The sequence below is a fragment of the Chrysemys picta genome, chromosome 5 (assembly GCF_011386835.1).
Source record: "Chrysemys picta bellii isolate R12L10 chromosome 5, ASM1138683v2, whole genome shotgun sequence".
Lineage (NCBI taxonomy): Eukaryota > Metazoa > Chordata > Testudines > Emydidae > Chrysemys > Chrysemys picta.
This window is the reverse complement of record NC_088795.1, coordinates 134,317,619-134,340,179: the sequence shown is the minus strand read 5'-3', so window position 1 is coordinate 134,340,179 and position 22,561 is coordinate 134,317,619. Positions and strand designations below refer to the sequence as shown.

Genomic DNA, 22,561 nt, shown 5'->3' with positions numbered 1-22,561 from the left:
GTTGTTCTTGTTATCCATGTAGCGCACCAGTTCTTTTCTGGATCCTCTGAATTTCTTAGCCTCAATGCTATTATGTGGCAAATTTTGTGCTGCAGGAATAGAGCCCTGGGGACACTTGGTTTATGCGTGTGCATATATTGGCCATTCTGTAAAGTTCATTTTCTAATCTAAAACAACAATAAAGATAAAATTATTGACTTCCTAATCCAGGGAGAATTTGGTTTTCTGGATGGATTTAAATGAGAGAAGGACAGATGCTTAGTTGAGCAGAGTTGGGAGGGCAGGCATGAGAGTGGCAAGCAAAGTTTCCTCTAATTTTTTCCATCCTTGTGCGGAATAAATGTTATGTCCACTGAAGTATGTGTGGATCTGTGCCACCAGTAGAAACAAAAAACCTAGATATAATATATATTCTTAAAAAGTTATCATAGGGATAATTAGTCCATCCAGGACAGGTTAAGCATTTTAGAATTCACTACTCAAAGAATTAAATTTAAGTGTAAGAGAAATAAAAATTATGAAATGCATAGACCAGTCAAAACATTAAAATAACACGAACTATTTCCTTTTCTTTGTTTAAACCTGCTACTTATTAATTGCATCGGGTGACCCTCTAGTTCTTGTGTTTTCTGAAGGGGTAAATAACACTTCCCTATTCACTTTCTCCATAGCATTCGTGATTTTATCGACCTCTATTATACACACTCCCCTCCTTGGTTCTCTCTTTTCTAAGATGAACAGCTCCAGTTTTTTTAATCTCTCATAGCATGGAAGCTGTTGCACACCACTAATCATTTTTGTTGTCCTCCTCCACACCTTTTCCAACTCTAATATATCTTTTTTGAGATAGGGTGACCAGAACTTCCTGCAGTATCCAAGGCGTGAGTGAACCATGAATTTATATAGTGGCATTATCACATTTTCTGTTTTATTATCCATCCCTTTCCTAATGGTTCCTAACACACTGTTAGCCTTTTCGATTGCCACTGCATATTGAGTGGATGTTTTCAGAGAACTATCCACAATGACTCCAAGATCTCTTTCTTGAGTGGTATCAGCTAATTTAGACCCCAGGATTTTGTATGTAGAGTTGGAATTATTTTTTCCAATGTGCATTACTTTGCACTTATCAGCATTTAATTTCATCTACCATTTTGTTGCTCAGTCACTCAATTTAATGAGATCCCTTTTTAACTCTTCAGTCGGCTTTGGATTTAATTATCACGAGTATTTTTCTGTTGTCTGTACTGTTCAGCCCCTTTTCTAGATCACCTGTGGATGTACTGAACAGCACAGGCCCTAGTACTGATCCTTGGGGGTGCCGATATTTGTCTCTCTCCATTATGAAAACTGACTATTTATTCCTACCCTTTGTTTTTAACCACTTACTGATCCATGAGAGGACCTTCCCCCATAACCCATGATTGCTTACTTTGCTTAAGAGTGTTTGGTGTGTTTCCTTGTCAGATTTCTTCTGAAAGTCCAAGTACACTATATCAACTGGATCACCCTTGTCCACATAATTGTTGAAACCCTCAAAGAATTCTAATAGGATGGTGAGGCATGATTTCCCTTTACAAAAGCAGAGTTGACTCTTCCCTAACATATCATGTTCATCTGTGTGTCTGGTGAGTCTGTTTTTTTACTGTAGTTTCAATCACTGGCCTGTAACTGCTAGGATCGCCTCTGAAGCATTTCACAATCACTGTCACCATCCTGGTCAGGTGGTTGGTAGCATATTCTTACTACTATCCTCTTATTGTTCAAGCATGGAATTTCTATCCATAGAGATTCTATGGTACAGTTTGGTTCATTTAAGATTTTGAATTGATTTGCCTCTATGATTTCTTTCACATATAGAGCCACTCCTCCCAGTGTGACCTACTCTGTCACTCCTATATATTGTATACTCTGGTATCACCATGCCCCATTGATTATTCTCATTTCACCAAGTTTCTGAGAAGCCTGGTATATCAATATCCTCATTTAGTGCCAGGCACTCTAGATCACCCATCTTAGTATTTAGACTTCCAGAATTTGTATATAAGCATTTGTACATTTGGTCAATTTTCGGTTGAGATAACATTGGCAGCTGCAATTTCTCATTGGCTGGAAAACAATTAGACACAAAAATGGGAACAAGCAATGTGGGTGTCATGGAGGCCAAAACAGATGGGACGTGGTCATGGACAGGTCATGGACAGGAGTTTTAGCAAGTCTGCAAAGAGAAGAAGGGCCGGGTCTTTAAAATGTGGTGGAGGAAGAACCAGCAAGATTTGCGCACAGTCTGGATGTGAGGAAGAAAGAGAGGAGGAATCAAAGATGACTGGCAGGTTAGGAGCCAAAGTGGCAGGAAGGATGCTGCTGTTGTGAACAGGTGATGGAGAAAAGAAGAAGAGGAGAGGATTTGGGTGGGAAAATAAGGAGTTTGATTTTAGCCCTTGCTAAGAGAGAGACCCTACAAGCGATGTCAGGCTGAGACATGGGATAGGATCAATGAAGACATATCATGGGCAGAGACGTAGAGTTGTGAGATTTCAGAGAGATGGTAATACTCTTCGTCTTTCATCCTGGCCAGGCGGATCCTGGAATGCTTTGCACTTAGTATATATTATGTGGGGATTAATTCATCTGCTATTAAAATCCAGCCACCTCTCAGGTGAATTGTTCCATCCAGCCACCTCTCAGGTGAATTGTTCCCTCCATTCCGTGCCAGCAATAGTACACAAAAGCTTTATGAGAGGAAGTGAATAGTTTCCCCCAATGAAACTATTACAGGAATTTATGTGAGCAAAATGTAATTATCCAAACTATAATTCAGCCAGCACACTGGTTTTATGTCTCATCTGAAAGAGAACACCTCAGACAGCCTGGAGCCCTTCAGACACACGTGTGGGGCATGTTTTCAGTCCTGATTCAGAAGGTAGAGTGCTCCCGAAGAGCCTGATCCTGGCAAGTCCTGAACACGCACAGCTCCTATTGTCTTTATGGAGAGCCGTCGCTTGGGTACGGCGAATCAGGGCGACTGATGCGATTGGCTGGCGCCAGACATGGTCTGTCCTGGAAGTGCCGGTGCAATTGGCCGGCACAGTCGATCCCGGAAGTGACGGGTCAGTCCTGGAAGTGACGGATTTGTCACTTCTGCCCCGGGACCTGCACCCTCCTAGAGACGGCCCTGATGGAGATAGCAGGGTGCTCAGCTCCTTTGAGGATTGTACCCTAATGAAGTTGGTGGGAAGGGGCGAGTCAAAAGGCCGGATCCTGCTCCCATATAGACAATAGGAGTTTTACCATTCATTTCAAAAGGAGTACAATCTGCTCCAAGAACACATTCTTTTGCTATATTGTGTTTTGCTTGAAGGTCTGTCATCCAGCACTGGCCAGACCTGACCCTGCTGAGAGTGTCAGATCTGACAAAATCGGAGCCCCAAAAGGTACAGCTGGAAGGGGTATTGAGCATAATTTGGGGCTGTGAAAATTTGGGGCCAGATTCACAAATTAGTCCTGATTCCTTTATGCCACGCAGGCAATGAAGCAGGCTGCAACTCAGCCACAAATGCCCAGCAAAGAATTTCCCTGACAAATTCCTTCCTGGCTTATCTGCAGTGCAGCCAGACCCTGCACCTTTGTCCTGATGTTGTTGTAAGGGACATACTGGGGGCAGGAGGGGGCCTGAAAGGGGCAGGAGGGGTTGTGCTGGAGTTCTGCCCTGCCATGGCAATCCTCCACTGGCATAGCTTTGCTCGGAGCACGGGACAATACAACCCTTTACAGTTATTGTTTTTAAAATGGGTCTCTGTGGAGCAAATCTCTTGGGCATCTGTGACACTTTCTATTTTACTGTATTTCATTTTTACTATGCAACGTCCTATTGAAATGATTGAGCTGCTGCTTGCATCATTATTTCATTGCAGTATTATCATATGGAAAGATGTCCCATAGTAAAACTAATGTCAGAGAATCATAGAATTATTGGACTGGAAGGGACCTTGAGAGGTCTTCTAGTCCAGTCCCCTACACTCAAGGCAGGGTATGATTGTTGCTGCTTCATATCATGAGCTGATAGCAATGAATCTGTCTATTGAATTGGTCCATAAAATACTGTCTTAAAAATAAAATAAATTAATAAAGAGTAAATTAAAAACACACCACTGTTAAAATTGTCCACCTAACTAATCCTACCTGCTCTTCCCCACAGTGGTGTTGTGAGGGTTAATTAGGGAATGCTCATAAGGTGATCTGAAGATGAAAAGCACTGTATAAATGGGTAACATCAGAGGTGCATTTCTATCTGATATACACCTTTCCTCATTTGTCCACACCTTAGTGACCTCGGGATTTGATTACTGCAAAGCTCTACCCTTGAAGACCACTAGGAGGCTGTAGCTGACAAAGTTGCTTCCTTCCTTCCTGATCTCGGCCATAGAAAGCATCCCATTTTCCAGGCACCATACTAGCTTCCTTTTTGGTTCAGGTTGCTGCTTTTGACCTTTTGGTGCCTTCCTTGTGGGTGTACTGAAAACTATGTTAAAATAACAAGCTATCACTTTAACTTCTCTGGGGTTTTCCTGATCCTGCTCACAGGCTAAGGGGCTCTGTGGGAAAGCGTGCTATCTAGGTCTTCAGCAATCAGTCTGCAAAGATCCAGCCTGGAACAAGGTGGCGTGAGTTGTGACTCTCAGCCTTAGGAAGCAGCCTGCTTTGTCTCTCTTTTTTTAATTCCTGTGTGTTGAATTGCTGAATTTTAAGGGGGGAAAAACAGTGTTATGTTGCACCTTCCAGAAAGATAACATAAAATATTCTAACTTCTCTCTTGGTATGTGGTAAACATAATATTCCCCAGCTAAGCGGCCTTCTCTCTTCCTATGGACCCAGCCAGGATGGGCAGGGATAGTGTCCCTAACCTCTCCTTGACAGAAGCTGGGAATGGGTGACAGGGGATGGGTCATTTGATGATTACCTGTTCTGTTCATTCCCTCTGGGGCACCTGGCATTGGCCACTGTCGGAAGACAAGATACTGGGTTCGATGGACCTTTGGTCCGACTCAGTATGGCCGTTCTTATATTCTTAACAGCCATAGAAGAGGTCACTTAGGATGCTCTTGTTCACAAATCCTAAATAGGAATGTCTGGCTGCAAGATGTGCTGAGGGGAGGGCCCTCACTTCTGAAATTCCCTCCCTGCACTGAACCCATATCTACTGATCTTCAGGGCATGGTCCAAGGTCCAGCTACAATACTGACAACTCTTGCCCTTTTATCGTGAGTCTTGCAATATTGGGTGTTTCACTTAAAGCCCCAGCTCCTGGAGTCATGTTTTCTAATGCGAATCTTAACTTTAGTTTAAAGTATTGATTAGACAAGTCACTGTTGATCTGAGGTCTCTCCTTTCTGTACACTTCTAACTAATATACAGAGACGAATTATGCCTGTTCCTGCTGCATGGTTATGCTGTAGGGAGAGGACGGTGCAGGGAACTCTCTCCCTTCCCAGTGTGACAATGCTGAAGGGAACCAATTATTGGTAAATATCAGCATTTTAAATATTTGTATGATAAACTCTCATAATTCTTTGTACATTAATCTTTGCTGTATTAGGCAAAAGTCTGTCTGGGCGCTAAGGCCTCATAGTGTTGGTTCTTAATCTGAACTTAGTGTGTGGCCAGTGTTCAGGAATTTATATATTGGATTGTACCTAATTCTCCTCAGCACTTCTCAGTCTCTGAGAGTCCAAATGCCCAGGAAAAGGACCCCTCAAAACTAATGAAAGATGCCTATAGAAGTATGTTTGATTAAATAATTTCATTTGAGCCTGTTACTTTGACAGCTCACATTGTTTTTGTTATTAAATTCAAACATGCAACACAGTCTTCTAGAGGGGAAGGTAGAGAGTCTAGTTAATGCTGCCGGCAGCACTTACCAGCTACAGCAGAGACATTTCTAGAAGGGGTTTGAAAGGGTCCGTGGTTTGGCTTTACTGTGAATCAAGATAGCTACACTGTTTGGACAGTGCTTGCCACACCTTTGAAAAAGCATAGTAAGGGAAGAGGGCCACCTACTGTATTACCAGCACCACTTTTAACACATAGCCGTGCCGTAGAGAGGTGGGTCTCATCTAAATACTGAACTAGCCCAACTTGTTTGCATTGTGAAGTCAAGTTGAATGGTTTGGAAGCAGAGGTGAAAGTAAGCCGGTACAGGCGGGTACAGCGTACCAATAAGAAAGTGGCCACCAGTACACAGCCAACCATACCGTCAGGGCCACTGATGGGGGGGGAGGCAAAAGGGGCAGCTGCCCCAGGGCAGCGCCCAAGGGCTGGCTTGGGGAGTCTGACCTCAGCCCCGCCCCTTCTTCCCAAGACCCCGCCCCTTCCACCCGAGATCCCATCCCTTCCAGGAGCCCAGAGCCGTTCCCCCACACACACACCTTGCCCAGGACCCCAGCCACTCTGTGTACTGGTAAGTCCATTAAGTTACTTTCGTCCCTATTTGGAAGTCTAAAAGAAGCAGCCACAGCGAACTCCATTTGATTATGGGGGTATCCATTTAATCTTTTAGAATGTGTTTGTGTTTTTAAAAGCTTGTATTGTTTTCTCTTTTTCTCTAATGGATTCTTGCCTGCTCTCATGGCTCATTGGTTTGTTTGTGTATGGAGGGGTATTTTTTTTTCCTACTCGGAGTGACAATTTAAAGCCCTGAGGGATGGATGACTTAGTATATTTTATTTTGTCTTTTCCTTTTCTTCTTTGTCAGAAATCAAATTCTGGCCTTCCGTCCAGCAAAGCATTTATGATGGGGGAATAAAATAAAAGTTTCAGCTCATATGATTCAGATGGAGAATAAAGGGCTCCCTAGACTCTAGAGCAAAGTGGCTCACAATGAAGCACCAATTCAATGGCTAAAAGTTACTATATTGTCTTATTAATATACAGTGTAAATGTTCTTTAAGGGTTAAGGAGCTTTCTGCCAGCATTCTCTCACAAAATTTCAGAGAGCTTTTAAAGAAATGGCTCGAGAGTGCTGCTGAGAGAGGGCCAGATTTTTAAAGGTCGTTAGGTGACTAAAGAGACAGATAGGGACCTACTGGGATTTTCAAAAGCACATAGACAACTAAACTGCCATCAAAGTCAATGAGAATTAGGCACTTTGGGCCAGATTTGTAAAGGTATTTAGGAGCCTGGTGGGATTTTCCAAAAGAATCCAGGCACCTAACTCTAAAAATCTAGAAACCTTAATTTCAATGGGAGTTAGGCACCTAGGTGCTTTTGAAAATCCCACTAGGCATCTAAATGTCTTAAAAAATCTGGCCACCAGGCTCTTCTGAAAATCCCACAAAGTGCCTATCTGCATCTTTAGGCACCTAAATACCTTTGAAAATCTTGCCTAGTGACCTTTGGCAATGGAAGGAATATATGGCACATTTGTGTAAGACTGGATGGATGGCTTCAAAGAGCTACATATTAAAAGGGTAAGGCAGTCCCTAGACAGGGTTGAGAAGTCACTTTTACTGTGATTCCTATCCTAAATAATAATAATAATAATTTCTTTGGGTTTTCTTTCAACTTTAATAATTTTTTTAGAATCTGTATGACGTCTCGGGGCCCCAGCCAAGATCAGGCCCCAGTGTGCTAGCTGCTGGCACAAAGATCATTACATACATAGTAAGACAGAGACCCTCCCCCAGGGGCTTACAACCTAAATTGCCTTCTCATGTGTGTGGACAGTGTCTAGCACATTGTGGGCATTCCCAGAATAGAAATAATGAAGAAGAAGAAAGAAGAAAGAAGCCAGGTCCCCACCTTGAGGTTCTTATTGTCTAACTTAATAATAAACGCTGGCAAGATGGGTATTAGGAACTACTAATATCAGTTAGATTCAGAGACTGTTGCAAACACAGTGTGACGATTTGGGGTATACAATTTATGAATTCTGGTTGATATTGTGAAGTTGCCCTGATGGCAATTGCTGAATCATGGAGTGCCTCTTTGTCTGTCTATCCACCATTGCTGACAAGGCTTTAAGCATCCCAGGTGAGATACAATGGATAGTGGTTACCCTTAACTGCTCTACTTTGACCAGTCACTGGGTATGCAGAGGAAATTGGCTAATGCTGGGAGAAGCCACTTCCTCCACCTTTTCTGCAGAGGGTTGGCATTTGGAGAATGGAAAATCACCGCCAGCAGAACAAGGGACCCAGGTGTTGGTGGTGTGACATATAAACTTGAGGGACTCAGAAAGTCACAGAGGAAACTTTGGGTAGGAAGGGAAGACATAGGCATTCTTCTGTAGCAAGAGGGGAGCAGTTTAGCTTCAGGACCAACCAAGGTCAGAGAAAGTAAACTGAGCTAGAGGAAGCGGGGGGCGGTGGTCCTGGACAGAAGACCCATGCCACAGACCAAAGAATGCTCCAGAGTGGTGAGGGAACTGAGGCAGAGGCATATGTGTAGGGTTTATTATTTTTGTACAACTCTGTGCATTTCTTGTGCTATTAAAGAAGAGCAATGGTGTTTTAGAATCCTGTTTGAAGTCTATCTGTGTGGGTGCTATGTGTTATACATTTCACATGTCTCTTTGCAGAGTTAACCTGTGCACCCGGAATACCCACGTGGCTGGCATTCTGGAAGAAGATACGTTTAAGCTTTGGAGTCTGGGAAGTTCACACTGATCCCAGGGCTGGGCAGTTGGACTACGCAGTCTCAGCTCTCAGGAGGGGGTGCTACAAGGAGGATCTTCACCTCAAGAGTGTTCCCAGAGACCCCAAGCCAGAGGCAGTGCCTGGACTCAGTTCAGATTCCAGAGGCTTAAAGCACATGGGGCCCAGTGCGGTGGTTCCCCTCACAACTGTCTAGTGAGTGGCCAAGAGGGGGCGCTTCTCTAGAGTCATGACACACTATACTGGAAACAAAAATGGTAAATGGTGATTTAAAATAACTTTGAGCTATTCCCTCTGTTTTTCCTTGCTCCTGTCTTTTCTGTCTCTGCCTATTTGTAAGGTCTTCATAGAAGGGGGTCTGTGTCTGTTTGTTATTCTTTGGTTAGTTAGTGCAGACAATATGGTCAGCGCTGTAAAAGAGACAATCAGAAAGCATGGGAGTTTTGCCATTGTCTTCACTGGGGCCAGGATTTCAGCCACAGTGAACACCATGTCTCTGCGCCCACTCTCATTGAAATTAGTGGGATTTCTGACTCTCAGCCTTAACAAGGCATGTTGCGATGTGGGTGACAAAGACCCGAAATGAAGGACACACAAAATTATTCATTCAGGAAACTTCCATTGGTGTAGGATTCATTCCTTTAGTGTAAATTGTTCTCCCTGCAACCTCACTTTCACGTTTCTTTACTGCTGATGGAAGCAATTTTCATCAATAAAGGTGAAGGGGTATCCAATTTGTGTGCAAGTTGGGATTAGTATGAGTGGTGATGCTTGAAATGAGGGCTGGTTGAGATGTATGATGTCACTCTTTCCATCACCTTAAGTGGGACTTGGAGTAATCCTCCTCCCCCCAATTAAGTAAGGGATCAAGATGGTGAATGGGTGAGTTGGTTTAAAACTGGAAGAAGTTAGAGGAAGGAAGCCAGGGGCAGAAGAGTTAGACTTTTCATTGGTAAGTATATTAGTCACCTACTGTGATGAAGGTAAGGGATAGAGAAGACAAAATAAGAAAAGCTTTTTATATACATACCATCCTCCAACATCACAATTCCTCTTCTTCCTTTCCCAAGGAAAAACCAAGTGTCTAAACAACTAAATGTCCTGAAAACTTTAAAAGGCCATTCTGTATCTGAGAGGGAAAACATCCTGCAGCTCTCCAAAAAGCAGATGGCCCGTTAACTTTCCTTCTATATATGAATTAAAATACTGCTTCTAAAGTAGCAGTCATGCCTTTAAAGACAATAAACAGACACAATGTTGCTTGCACTGAAGTGTAGAAAACTCTGGTAATAGATTATATGAGCAGATTGTCTCGTGTCCATTTTCTGTAAACCTAAAGATGAACAGTGGGGTAGGTACAGATGGCATAGCTGGGCGGTGATGTTCCTATATGTTTTTTGTTTAGTAAATACTATATTTAATGGCCTGCCATTAACTGGCGAATGTAGTAAGTTAATTTTGTATTTAAATAGTAAAACTTCAAGGAAGTTCATAATTGCATATCTTTTTACCAAATCACGAGCCATATGTTAGGAAATTTCAAACTGCTAATTAAACCAAGCATGCCCAAGCGTGTTTTTAACAAATACTTTAAATCATTATTTAAATTCAAGGCAAATACTATTCTGAGCTCTACAAATAGCTAAAATGGTGTTCAATAAGATATGCCATCTGCATTTCAAATTGATGCCATCCACATTCAAATTTCTTACATGCCACTTAACATTTGCCGGGGAGAAGAAATGCATCCAAGGCCGTTTCTGTAAATTTGACACAACTATTGTAATTCTCAGTGCTTATTAAACTCACTGGGGTAAAACTGCCAGAGTGCTAACTGCCAGATTCCAGATTACACAAATTGAGAACTGTGCAAAACCAATTGAACTGTCCTTTAACAGCTCAGGAAGAGGAATGATTGGAAATAAATCAAAATAAATGCAAGGTCTTTTTCACGCTATATTTAGAAACTTCAAACTATCCACAAAGCCTCATAACATGTGGAACCCTACAGATTGCATAATCTGCAGATAGCTCTGCTTAATCTATCCCTTAATCAGCTGGGACTCAGCAAACAAGAATGAGATGCACAGAATAAAGCTCAAAGAGTGGAAAACACAGCATTAACACAGATAGCCATTTTTTTCATGCTCCGTGTCTGTGTCCTTCCCCCCACTCCCAACACAATGCTTCTGAAATCCAACAGTTGTATGTTTTAGGATCCAAACTTCCACCACATGCACTGTGTGTGCAGGTGCTCAGAATCCAAAACACATTACCTCACCTATGCTAAGGCAGCTGGTATAAATCATAGGCTAATTGTGTTAGTTCTTCTACGAAGGAACTACAGGGTATAGTCATGACAATTAACATGGCAATAATGTGGTGGGGAGAGGGAAGGGATTTGAGTAAAAACATCTGCTGGAAAAAGAGAAAAAATCAGTATGTCCCTAGCCTAATGTTTCTTGTTCTGCAATTGATTTCTTGTGGACAGTTACACTTTCACAGAGCTTATTTATTATTAGACCACACAAGCTATCTGCAGTTGAAAGTTATGGGGAATCCAAAAGCCAGGAAATATTGAGTTAAGACTGCAGTTCTACCCTGTTGGGCCAGAAATATATTGCATCACTTACAGAATGTTAAGGAAGAGCTTATCTTAGTACTATAAGACAGGCTGAGTTAGGAACTGTAGGCTTCTGCATTTCACCATGAATAGAATTTATTTTATTGAGATTTAAAAGGGTCGTATAAAAAGTGAAATGTATCATTTATATCTGTGGTACTGAAAGCTCTAAAATCTGTTCCTAGCACACACCATTAAGCTCCTTTTCCTGCAGTCTTTGCGGAGGCAAAGCTATCCTATGCATCAGTGGTTGTTCTGCCTGTGCAGGTATAACTCCTCGGTCAGAGTGTGTTCTGCCTCTCCCTGTCTTTCCAATCTCCAGAGAATGTGAGTCTTCTACAGCACCTACTTGTACATTGTCTAGGCCAAAGATTAAGAAGTGGGGTCCCAGAGATCAAAGCAAAGGTTGGGCAAGAGAGCCTGGCTCATCAGGGCTGGGCCTCTGCATAGGGATGAATATCGTTGATTTTAAGGCAAGAATGGACTATTAGATCATCCAGTCTGACTTCCTGCACAACACACTCTGTAGACGTTTACCCACTTACCCCTGCATTGAGCCCAATAACTTTTATTTGGCTAAAGCATCTCATCCAGAAAAGCATCTGGTCTTGATCTGAAGACATCAAGAGATGGAGAATCCACCACTTGGTAGTTTTCTCCAATGGTTCACCAGCCTCATTAAGATCCTTATTTCTAATTTGAATTTCTCTGGTTTCCAGCACTGGTTCTTGTTGTGCCTTCTTATTTCCTTATTTATGCCTCACCCAATGTGAGTTCCTGAGCCAAACCACAACAGCTCAGGAGAATCCTTTAGGCTTTTATCATCCAGTATAGCTACTGGGATTCTGAGACGCCATCTTCAAAGTCACCTGTGCATCCATACTTCACGGCCACCATGCAGTCTACATACCGTGCCTTGTTGCTGAATGTGCTAAACTACTCAGTCAGTATGAAACTTCCGGTGATTCAAATATTGCTGACCACCTAATCAAGTCACTGGGCATGATAGGAAAAGACAACTCAGAATATAGATGTCTCTCACTTGTGCCGGAAATGCTGGACTTTGATTCATTGTCACGGTGCAGCTCAGCAACCGCCAGCTCTAATCTGACCACCTGTCACACCAAAGCACGCTGCAAGCCGTCTGCTGAATGTGTCAAAGGCCCCAAATAAAAAACATGTCAGACGACAAGCCCATGACAAATTGCATCAATTCCACTGGAGAAATGGCACTCAGCGATTCATAGAGCTGCTAACACCCTGACTTAGACAAAATTCTGAGTGATATCAGGAGCAGCACAGTTGCTGGCTATGACAGCATATTACCAGAGTTCTTGAAGCACCTCAGGATTAGTGCTCACCAGTGGCTGGCGCAGTTCTTCACACACCTAGTCTACGAAGAGCAACTTCTGAAGACATGGTGAATGTCAAAAGTCATTGCTCTCCTGAAACTAGGGAGAGACCCACATAACGCTGCAAGCCGTCCATCTATATCTCTGTTGTTTGTGACATTCAAGGTGCTGGAGCATCTCATTCTTCAGCTCATCTCCCCAGAAGTGGAATCAATACTCAGCACCAAGCTAGCAGGCTTTCAGAGAGTTTAGAGCACCTATGAGCAAGTGCTGGCTTCGACAACGTTCATCAAAAATGGTTTTCAGAAAAGCTTGAAGATGGGAACCATATTTTTGGAACTGACAGCAGCATATAAGATGGTCTGGTACATGGGGCTCTTAGTCAAATTATCAAGAGCACTCCCAGCGTGGATAGTCAATGTCATGGACCTTCTTATGTGCAGCAGACAAACCAATGGTCTATCCCAAGGTTCTGTGCTGGCACCAATGCTTTTCAACCTATACGCAAATGACCTTCCCGTCACCCAGTCCCACTAGTTCATGTTCACAGATGACATTTGCTTAGGCAGCCAAGCACAGTCATTCCCTTAAATTGAAAATGCTCTAATGCTTAATTAAGAGGGCCAAATAGTATAGTTGGTGTCATTTACAACCGAGTGGGAGCAAGACAATTTTGAGTGCATTCCATCTTTACAATACCAGAGCAGACCAAGAACAGAATATATTTCTCAATGGACATCACTGGAAACATGAATCCCATTCAATCTTCTTCAAAGTAACTCTAGATAGATCTCTCACATATCTTATCCACCTGAAGAAAACTGTGGCTATAGTGAGGATGCATAACAACCTTCTAAGCATATTGGCCGGCACTTCATGAGGAGCAAATTCTCAAACTCTTTAATCATCTGGTTTAGCCCTCTGTTACTCTGTAGCACAGGGGTGGGCAAACTTTTTGGCCTGAGGGCCACATTGGGGTTGCAAAACTGTATGAAGGGCTGGGTAGGGAAGGCTGTGCCTCCCCAAACAGCCTGGCCCTTGCCCCCATCCGGTCCCTCTCACTTCCCACCCCCTGACTGCCCCCCTGAGGACTCCCCACCCATCCAACCCCCCCTTACTCCTTGTCCCCTGACCACCCCCTCCCAGGACCCCCGCCCCTAACCGACCCCCCAGGACCCCACCCCCTATCCAACTCCCCCTGCTCCCTGTCCTCTGACTGCCCCGACCCCTATCCACACCCCCACCCCCTGACAGGCCCCCTGGGACTCCCATGCCTATCCAACCCCCCCCCCACCGTTCCCCATCTCCTGACTGCCCCCACCAGAACCTCCACCCCATCCAACCGCCCCCTGTTCCCTGTCCCCTGACTGCCCCCCCCAGGACCCCCGCCCCTTATCTAACCCCTGCCCCTGGTCCCCTTACCGTGCCGCTCAGATCAACATGTCTGGCAGCTGTGCCACCCAGCCAGAGCCAACCATGCCAGAGTGCTGCCCGCATGGCAGCATGACTCCAGGGGAAGGGGGACAGCGGGGGAGGAGCTGGGGGGTAGCCTCTCTGGCTGGGAGCTCAAGGGCTGGGCAGGATGGCCCCGCGGGCCAGATGTGGCCCCCGGGCTATAGTTTGTCCACCTTTGCTGCAGCAGAATGCTGTGCTCTGGTCTGGCTCCCTTGGTCTCACGTCAAGTTGGTTGACACACAACTACATTCCGCAATGCACATCATAAATGGGACAATTCAACCCCCATTAGTACCATGGCTCCCCATGTTAAGCAACATCACTCCTCCACACATCTGTCGTAAGGATTCTGCACCCTGAATGGTTGAGGAAATTGGGGCAAATCCGAGCCTCTTCTACCCAGACGTCATCAACCACTCAAGAGCATACTTGTCTTTGAGGCACCCATTGTGGACCCACTTGCTCTACCTAGATTTCTCTGAAGCATTGATGTGGTGTGAAAAATGGTCTGCAGCTGATTTCAGAAACCAGTCTCTTATAACTCACCCCACCACGCACCTACCTGATTTTGATTTTCCACGCTGCTCATGGGCCCTTTTGAACTGATTTCTAATAGGCAAGAGTCAATGCACATCCAGTCTTCATACCTGGAGCCAACAAGAGAGAGTAGCTGTGGCCAAAGGCTGACAATGCCACACCTCACTGACAGATCTGACCAGATTTGCCCTCTGACCAGATCTGATGATGGTGGTCTCAGGGCTCTTGACTTCACTGATGAGCCTGCTGTAAATTGGCCTGGGAAGCTCCTTATCCAATAAGTTTTGGAATGTACATTTTCCAAAGCTACAGAGTTATTTTAGCCAAAGGACTAGACTCTGGAACAATGCTAAACTTCTTGCAGTACTTTGACAATTATCCCCAGTCCAAGGCACGCACTTTGGCTGGGATTTTTTAAAATGTTCAGCACTGACATCATTCTGTTCCTATTGATTTCAATGGGAGTTTTACCGTTGACTTTAATGGGACCAGAATTCGGCCAACTCTGAGCACACTTCAAAATCCATCTTTTATGTTTCAATCTATCCATTTGAATCAAGTACAAAAAGGATCCTAGGCTATACTATGGATTAATGAACTGCACATTTTCATTTAAATTTACATAAGCCAAACAAAAGTATGAGGAAAGCAATACATCTAGCAGTAGTGGGATGTTTCCTTTCCTTTTCACATTCCATCTGTTCCTTTTTTGTGTGCGGCTCTTCTTGAAGACCAGCCAAGCTGATTTTTTTAACTGTCTATTAAAAAGAAAGACAATTTTGATAGCAGAGTTATGAACCTGGGTTTAGTTTTAATGATTTTTAACTGAAATAATGAAAAACCTTTAACCTTTGTTGTGCTGCTTGGCAGCAACACTGTAATTAAGAAAAAAATAGTAGAAAGTATACTCGTTTGCAAATGAAAATTGTTTCCAAAGGAATAGTGGAGAAGCTATTTTTTTATTTATTCTAAAGGACCAAAATAGTTAATTTAACCTACATTTATGGAAACATATTTCATTTGCTCCGACATAGAGGCTAGGTCCATCAATGGCTATTAGCCAAGATGGTCAGGGAGGCAACCCCATGCTCTGGGTGTCCCTAAACCTCTGATTGCTAGAAGCTGGGACTGGATAACGGGATGGATCATTTGATAATTGCCCTGTTCTGTTCATTCCCTCTGAAGCATCTGGCACTGGCCACTGTTGGAAGACAGGATACTGGGCTGGATAGAATCTGAAGGCCAGATTCTGATGCGTAGACTGAGCAACCCCTCACTCCACAAATGTTCCCATTTACTGTAATGTGACCACTAAGGTATTAGTTAAGGCACCAGATTCTGGCCTTTTGAATCTGGTTGAGTCAGATGAAGTGGGTTTGCTCAAAATTTTTTTACTGATAGGGGTGCACGATCAAAAAAGTTTGGAGACCACTGCTCTAAGGTGCCACAAGAACTCCTCGTTGTTGTTGCTGATACAGACTAACACGGCGACCACTCTGAAACATATTGGCATATGGACTCATCGCACATGGGACCTGATCCTGCAAGGTGCTGAGCCTTCTCAAATCATACTCATTCCAGTGCATCCCTCAGGCTGCTTCTGCTGGTGAGGTGCTTGTTGAGAGCTCAACTGCAATTTAAAGCTGTCTTTCCATTGGGGTTGCTAGTAGGGAACACACCTGGTGAATCCCCCCAATGTAGCAAGCAGTCCTTGCTAGCTCAGGAAAATGCAATTTGCACCTGCTTCTATAAGTGAGGGTTAGTGAAGACCAATATGTTCATTTCCTCAGTCGGTGCTGTCAGAGAGCCCTAGTAGCATATTATATAAACACCAGATGAAGAGAAAAAATCTTTGTCGCTTGTTGTAAGAAATTTTGCCCTGGGAATCTAAATTGTACTCCATTGCTGTTTGTCTGGCTACCACCAGGCCAGAGATCTGCAGCACAGACTGGAGAAGAGAAACTTGCATAAAGATTGCAAAAGAGGCGTGAAACTTACCAGTAGCAGCAATACACAGACCACTACCATCCAGCTAGGGCGCGAGAGGCCCTGAATGTACAAAAAGTGCCTAATCCGACCTGTCTTCCCCTGCATAATATTTGACTGCACATGTTCTCATTTGAGCACTTATCCATGTGTATTGTCCTGTAATTAGTTTTCATGCCATGTTCTGACAACATTCTGAATGTCACACATTTTAATTAGCTACCAACCCATTTAAAAATGATCCCTTTTCAATCAGTGTGTCCTGAGGAGTCTGAATTGCTTTTAAGGAATGATTGCTTATGAGGATGTGGAGAAGCGACACTAGGAAATCAAACAGCCCTTTTAAAAAAAAAAAAATTGGGAATAATTATTTTTCTCCATGAGGAAATTCCCTCGTAGTACTTCAGACAGAGCCATCCAAAGAGATAACTGCATGTGTTCAATCGTATCACCTTATCTAGAAAGTGCAGGATTCTTGTACTCCATCAGCAAGTTATTCCCCATTGCTGTAATGTTTAAGGGTGAAAAGTACCCCTGAACTTTCCATCTACAAGGTCATGAGCCTGTAAGCTCATTAAATGGTCATAAAAAGACAAAAATACATTTACTCTTTTTTTTTTTAAATAAAAATAATTTGTGGTGTAGCTGTTAGCAGCTCCAACTCAACCCTTCTCTGTGGCTATTTCTCAGAGTGGATGGCATTCTCCAGTAACTCAGGGTATGTCTACACTGCAAAAAAAACCACCAAAACCAAAACCAAACATGGCAGCAAATCTTAGAACCCGGGTCAATTGACTAACACTATGGGGCTAAAAGTTGCCATGTAGATGTTTCCACTCGGAATGGAGCCTGGGCTCTGAAACCAGGTGAGGTGGGAGGGTCTCAGAGTCTTGGCTCCAGCCTAAGCAGGAATGTCTACACTGCTATTTTTAGCCCCATAGCATGAGCCAACAAGCCCAGTCAGTTGTCTTGGGCTCAGAGACTTGCTGCCATGGGTTTTTTGTTTGGTTGTTGTTTTTTGGTTGGTTGGTTTTTTTGTAGTGTAGGTGTACCCACAGTGCTCTGAAGGAGTAAGTTTATCATGCAAAATTGTATAAGCATCACTCCGAGCAAAAGATCAACTCCGATAGTGTCTATACTCATTTGATTTGCCCTTAACCCCAAATACTGTTCTTCACACTGAATGTTCATTCCAATAGCCTGTTTGTTCCTAGTTCACTAAAAACAAAATTCTTCTACCTTCATAGTCCTCCACAGAAAATCATTTCAGGATTAAACTTCCTACTTCATGCCTTAATCCAATATCTAACTATAAGGTATTAGGAGGAGATCCACGCAGGCAGATTTTTAATGGCAGACTGCTGCCAGCCAGGGTCCCGGCCACCGGCCCCACTCAGCCTGCTGCCAGCCTGGATTATGGAACCCCAGACCAGCAGTGGGATGAGCCGCTCATCCCGCTGCCAGTCTGGGGTTCCAGATGTCAGCCCTTTGCCAGCCGGGGTCCTGGCTGCCAGCCCCGCTCAGCCCGCTGCCAGCCTGGATGGACGGAACCCGGACTGGCAGCGGGCTGAGCGAGGCCGGCGGCCGGGACCCCGGCTGGCAAGCGACCGGCGTCTGGAACCCCAGACCGGCAGCAGCTGAGCGGCTCATCCCACTGCCAGTCTGGGGTTCCGTCTGTCACCCACGCTGCCGGTCTGGCACACAAAACCTTTTACTATCACGCGAAACCTTAAATTAATAAAGACTTGGCACACCACTTACAAAAGGTTGCTGACCCCTGGTCTAATGAAAGGTTTCTTGCACCTTCCTCTGAAGCATCTGCTTCTGGCCACTGTTGGCCCTCCGTGTGATGGGGTGTTCACCCCCCACACAAGGCAAAGCAGGTTAAATTAGGCTAATTAACCTGACAGGATACACCTGGGGGGATCCAGGGATTAAAAGGCTGATTGATGATGGACCCCAGTTGAGAAGGAACATGTGAGGCTGGGAAAAAGCCAGGTAGCGCGCACCGGAAAGGGGCTGCAGGGGAAGCAGTCTGCAGTCACTCCCTGGGAGAAGGAAGGTGTGTTTGGGGCTACAGAGGTAGGTAGTCTGTAGTTATTTCCTGGGAGAGGGAGTTTGGACTGGTAAACCCAGAGAGGCGGGAGCCAGAATTTGTAGGAAGGCGTCCAGGGAAAGAGCAACAGGGACTGAGATAAAGCAGTCTACAGTTGCTAGACATGGGGTCTCTGGACTGGAACCCAGAGTAGAGGGTGGGCCTGGGTTCCCCTACCAGCCACTGAGGGAAATGGCATAGACTGGGCAGTGGTGCAGAAAACTGCCTGAAACAGTTGTCTGATAGGACTTTGATACCCTAGAAAGGGAGGTCTATAATGACCTAGCTGGAGGGCGGAGTCACAACAAAGGAGGACCTCAAATCCCAGAGAGAGAGAGAGGGCTACGGTGCAAGGAAAGGGATGTCAGACCTAGAATGAGCTAATCCCCAGAAAAGCCAGGAGGAGGTACTCTACTAGTGAGTGGAGCCCATGACACTGGGGTTTGATCCAGTTCCTACATTCCTAATCATAGTTAGAAAGCTCAGCCCTACATTCACCCACAGATTTAACATTCACTTTCCACTTTTTTCCCTTCAATAAGCTTCTTCACACATTTCACTTTATGGAGATTGCTTCTCCATCTAGCTCACTCACCACAAATCAGTTGAGCTTGTTTGCATTAAAGAACTGAGTTTACAAACATATGCTGGCTTTGCAAGGAGAGGGAAGGAGGCCTTTCCAAACACTATTTTCCATTAGGACATTGCCAATATGCCCGGAACAAATATTTTTCAGTTTTTTAAAAAATGAACATTTTGCTTAAGTGAAAAACTCAGACAGTTCAGGTGTTCAAAGACAGGTTTTCAGGCCATGGGGACAGCTCATGAAAAAATGGGTCTGTTCGGATGAAACAAAACTATATGCTCTAGAAGTGGTCAGAAAAATAGGGTTTTGTTTTGCAGGGAATATTTAACTTTTTATCCAACCTCCCCCCCCCGCCCCCCCAAAAAAAAAAAAATCCTAAAAATGGAAAGCTTTTTTGGTTTTCAGATGGAAAGTTTCCTCTTTTTTTTTCCAATTAAATGTGGAAATGTTTTCTTTTTTGAAAACCCAATTTTCTGATGGAAAAACTTGTTCAATGGAAAATTTTCAACTAGCCCTTAAATGGTCTCAGTGGCTCTGAACCAGCTGCCATTGGATTGCATGGCGGAACAATGTTAGTTTGTAGAGAGCAACAGAGGGTCCTGTGGCACCTTTGAGACTAACAGAAGTACTGGGAGCATAAGCTTTCGTGGGTAAGAACCTCACTTCTTCAGATGCAAGAAGTGAGGTTCTTACCCACGAAAGCTTATGCTCCCAGTACTTCTGTTAGTCTCAAAGGTGCCACAGGACCCTCTGTTGCTTTTTACAGATTCAGACTAACACGGCTACCCCTCTGATACTTGACAGTTTGTAGAGAGGCTGTGATGAGGCAGAAAAATCCCTGTTGGTGCACATGGCCTCAGGGAGGAAGTGGTTTAAGCATAATTGATCCAGACTAGTACTATTGTCTGTATAAGGCACTGTTCATGGAAGCAATGATGGCAGAATCTAGTCCTCGATTAGGAGGGATTGGCAAAATTGGGCTTTACTCTGTAGCTTCTAGGCGAATGGATCCATGAGCTGTTGCGAATGGATCCATGAGCTGTTGCAGAATTAAACCAGCCTGGGGAGGAGGATCAGGGCACGCCAGATCAGACGCCTTAATAAATTAACTTTTAAAGAAGTAAAATGCTCTATAAGTGCTAAGAGTCATTAAGATTTCTCTCTGTGCCTTCCTCCTTTTATATGCTGGTCTCTTGAACATTAGCAATAAACCAGTAATTATGTATAAATGCATAGCTCTGTACAAATAGCATGGTTAATATTTTAAATGTTAAAGTAAAGGTGTTTTCCCCTCCTTAAACAACTGTATTTCTGTGTCATTGTGATTTGGTATGAATATTACATTAGCCTCTGCTAGATAAGTAGGGACTCTTGGGAGTGCTTAGATGGGACGTATTATACTGTAATGATTATTAGAAGATTTCCACTTCCCAAATAAGTAAATGGAGTCATCTACAACAATTTAGCTTAATTAGTGAAGGGTTTTTTTAAATTATCTTAGCGGCACCGTGAATGTTTGACCTCAAGGGGAGGAGTTTGCATTCAGTCCTATATGCTAAGATCAAAACCAATGGTGAACTGTAGTGGGCTCTCGTGGTTCCAGAATTTTGCTAAAACTCAGTTGCCAAATTAAAGAGAAGGTTGGAGTGTGACGCAGTAGGGAGCGGGGTGGATTGACCTGGGAATGTCGTTTAGTGTTACTGGGACTGTCTCCATGGGGGATGGGAGAGCAGGGGATGACTTTAGGTGAGGGACGGTACCTGAGCCTGTAACCTAAGCCAGGAAGAGGGGTGGGGCGAGGTGACACCTTTGCCTGGGAAACTGGACAAAGGGAGAGGGGGGAAGAAGGAGGGGGAGAGAGCCTGCTGGAGGGGTTTTTGGTTTCAGTTTTGGGCTGGCTGGCAGGAAACTCCAAGTCTGGCTGAGGGGTCCTGGCTGTAACTACAAGCTCTGCTTCGGACTGTGTTCCTGTCATCTAATAAACCTTCTGTTTTACTGGCTGGCTAAAAAATCATGGTAAATCGCAGAAAGTGGGGGGTGCAGGGCCCTGACTCCCCCACACTCCGTGACATGGAGTGAGAACCCCTCCTTTGATGGCATTGCCCAATCCAAGGGAGGTAGTGCGGATGGAGCACAGGATTGTGAATGTAGACAACTGGATTCTATTCCTGGCTCTTCCACTAGCCTGCTGGGTGACTTTGGGCAAGTCACCTCACTTTTCTTGTGCTTTGAGATCTAGTGATGAAAAGAGCTCTGGATAAAAGCTAGGTATTATTATTATTTTACCAAAACCTCCATGACAGCAATAACTTCAAGAGCAATTGTATTTATTTATTTATTTACGGCCTTTGGAATGGATGAGATTGCACAGAGTGGCAGGTGTTCTCCAAAAATGGAAGGCGTTTCCCTCAATCCCACCTACAGCAGGATACACACGCGCACACACACAATTTCTAAATACACATGGGATCAGATCTTCAGGTGGTGTAGCATGGTGTCAGGGCACCAGTTCAAGATGTCAGTCCATCTGCCAGTTTCCACCCAGCCCCAAGGTGAACCCTGTGTTTCACTATCCACATCAATCAGGTATCTTTAGGAGCATTTTGAGCAAAGTGCGGCTTAATATAAGTATGGTCTTCTGAGCTGTGCAGTGCTGCCTCCTTCCCTAATGACTCTTGCTGCATATGCTCACGGTCAAACAATGTCCATAACCTCACCCCAGGCTGTTTTTACTTCCTTTATGGAGACAGCACCGCTCCTTAGTGCTTTCCTACCTCTTTCCATCTGTAGATTTCATTATCCTCTGCAGGGGAGGGTAAGCATCACTTAAGTTGATGGGATCTTTGTGTGCTTAGTGTGCTAAAAATCAGGACATAATTGACTTACCCACAGCTGCACTGTAAGTCAGCAGCATACTGTGGGACAGAACCCAGTTCTCCTACCGCCCAGTGTCCGGGTGCATTTGTAGGCCCAGCCCTTGTCTGGAGTTATAGCAGCATCATAGAGAAGTTGGTTAGCATAGCTCATACTAATTCCTATTTACCAAGATGTGCACGAGTGCCTGGATGGGCCAAAGTCCACCTCCAGGGTGAAATCCGGGTTCCACTTAAGTCAAGGAAGGTTTTACTATTCATTTCAATGGTGTGATTTCACTACTGAGCAGCGAGGCCAATAGAATGACTTCTCTAAGTTGCTTTTAATACAAAGACACAGTAGCTGGTAACCTTGTGTGTGGGTCAACCCCCAGATTCCATTCAGCCTTCTGTTGCCTCAGCT

General features: G+C 44.2%; 1 long non-coding RNA gene across 1 annotated transcript in view; it reads left to right on the top strand.

The window, feature by feature from the left end:
• LOC135984021 (uncharacterized) overlaps positions 1 to 22,561 on the top strand; it is a 170,852-nt gene that overhangs the window by 111,289 nt on the left and 37,002 nt on the right. Inside the window, exon 2 of the long non-coding RNA XR_010601958.1 lies at positions 8,576 to 8,908. This is a non-coding gene — a long non-coding RNA (uncharacterized LOC135984021). The remainder of the gene's footprint in view (positions 1 to 8,575; positions 8,909 to 22,561) is intronic.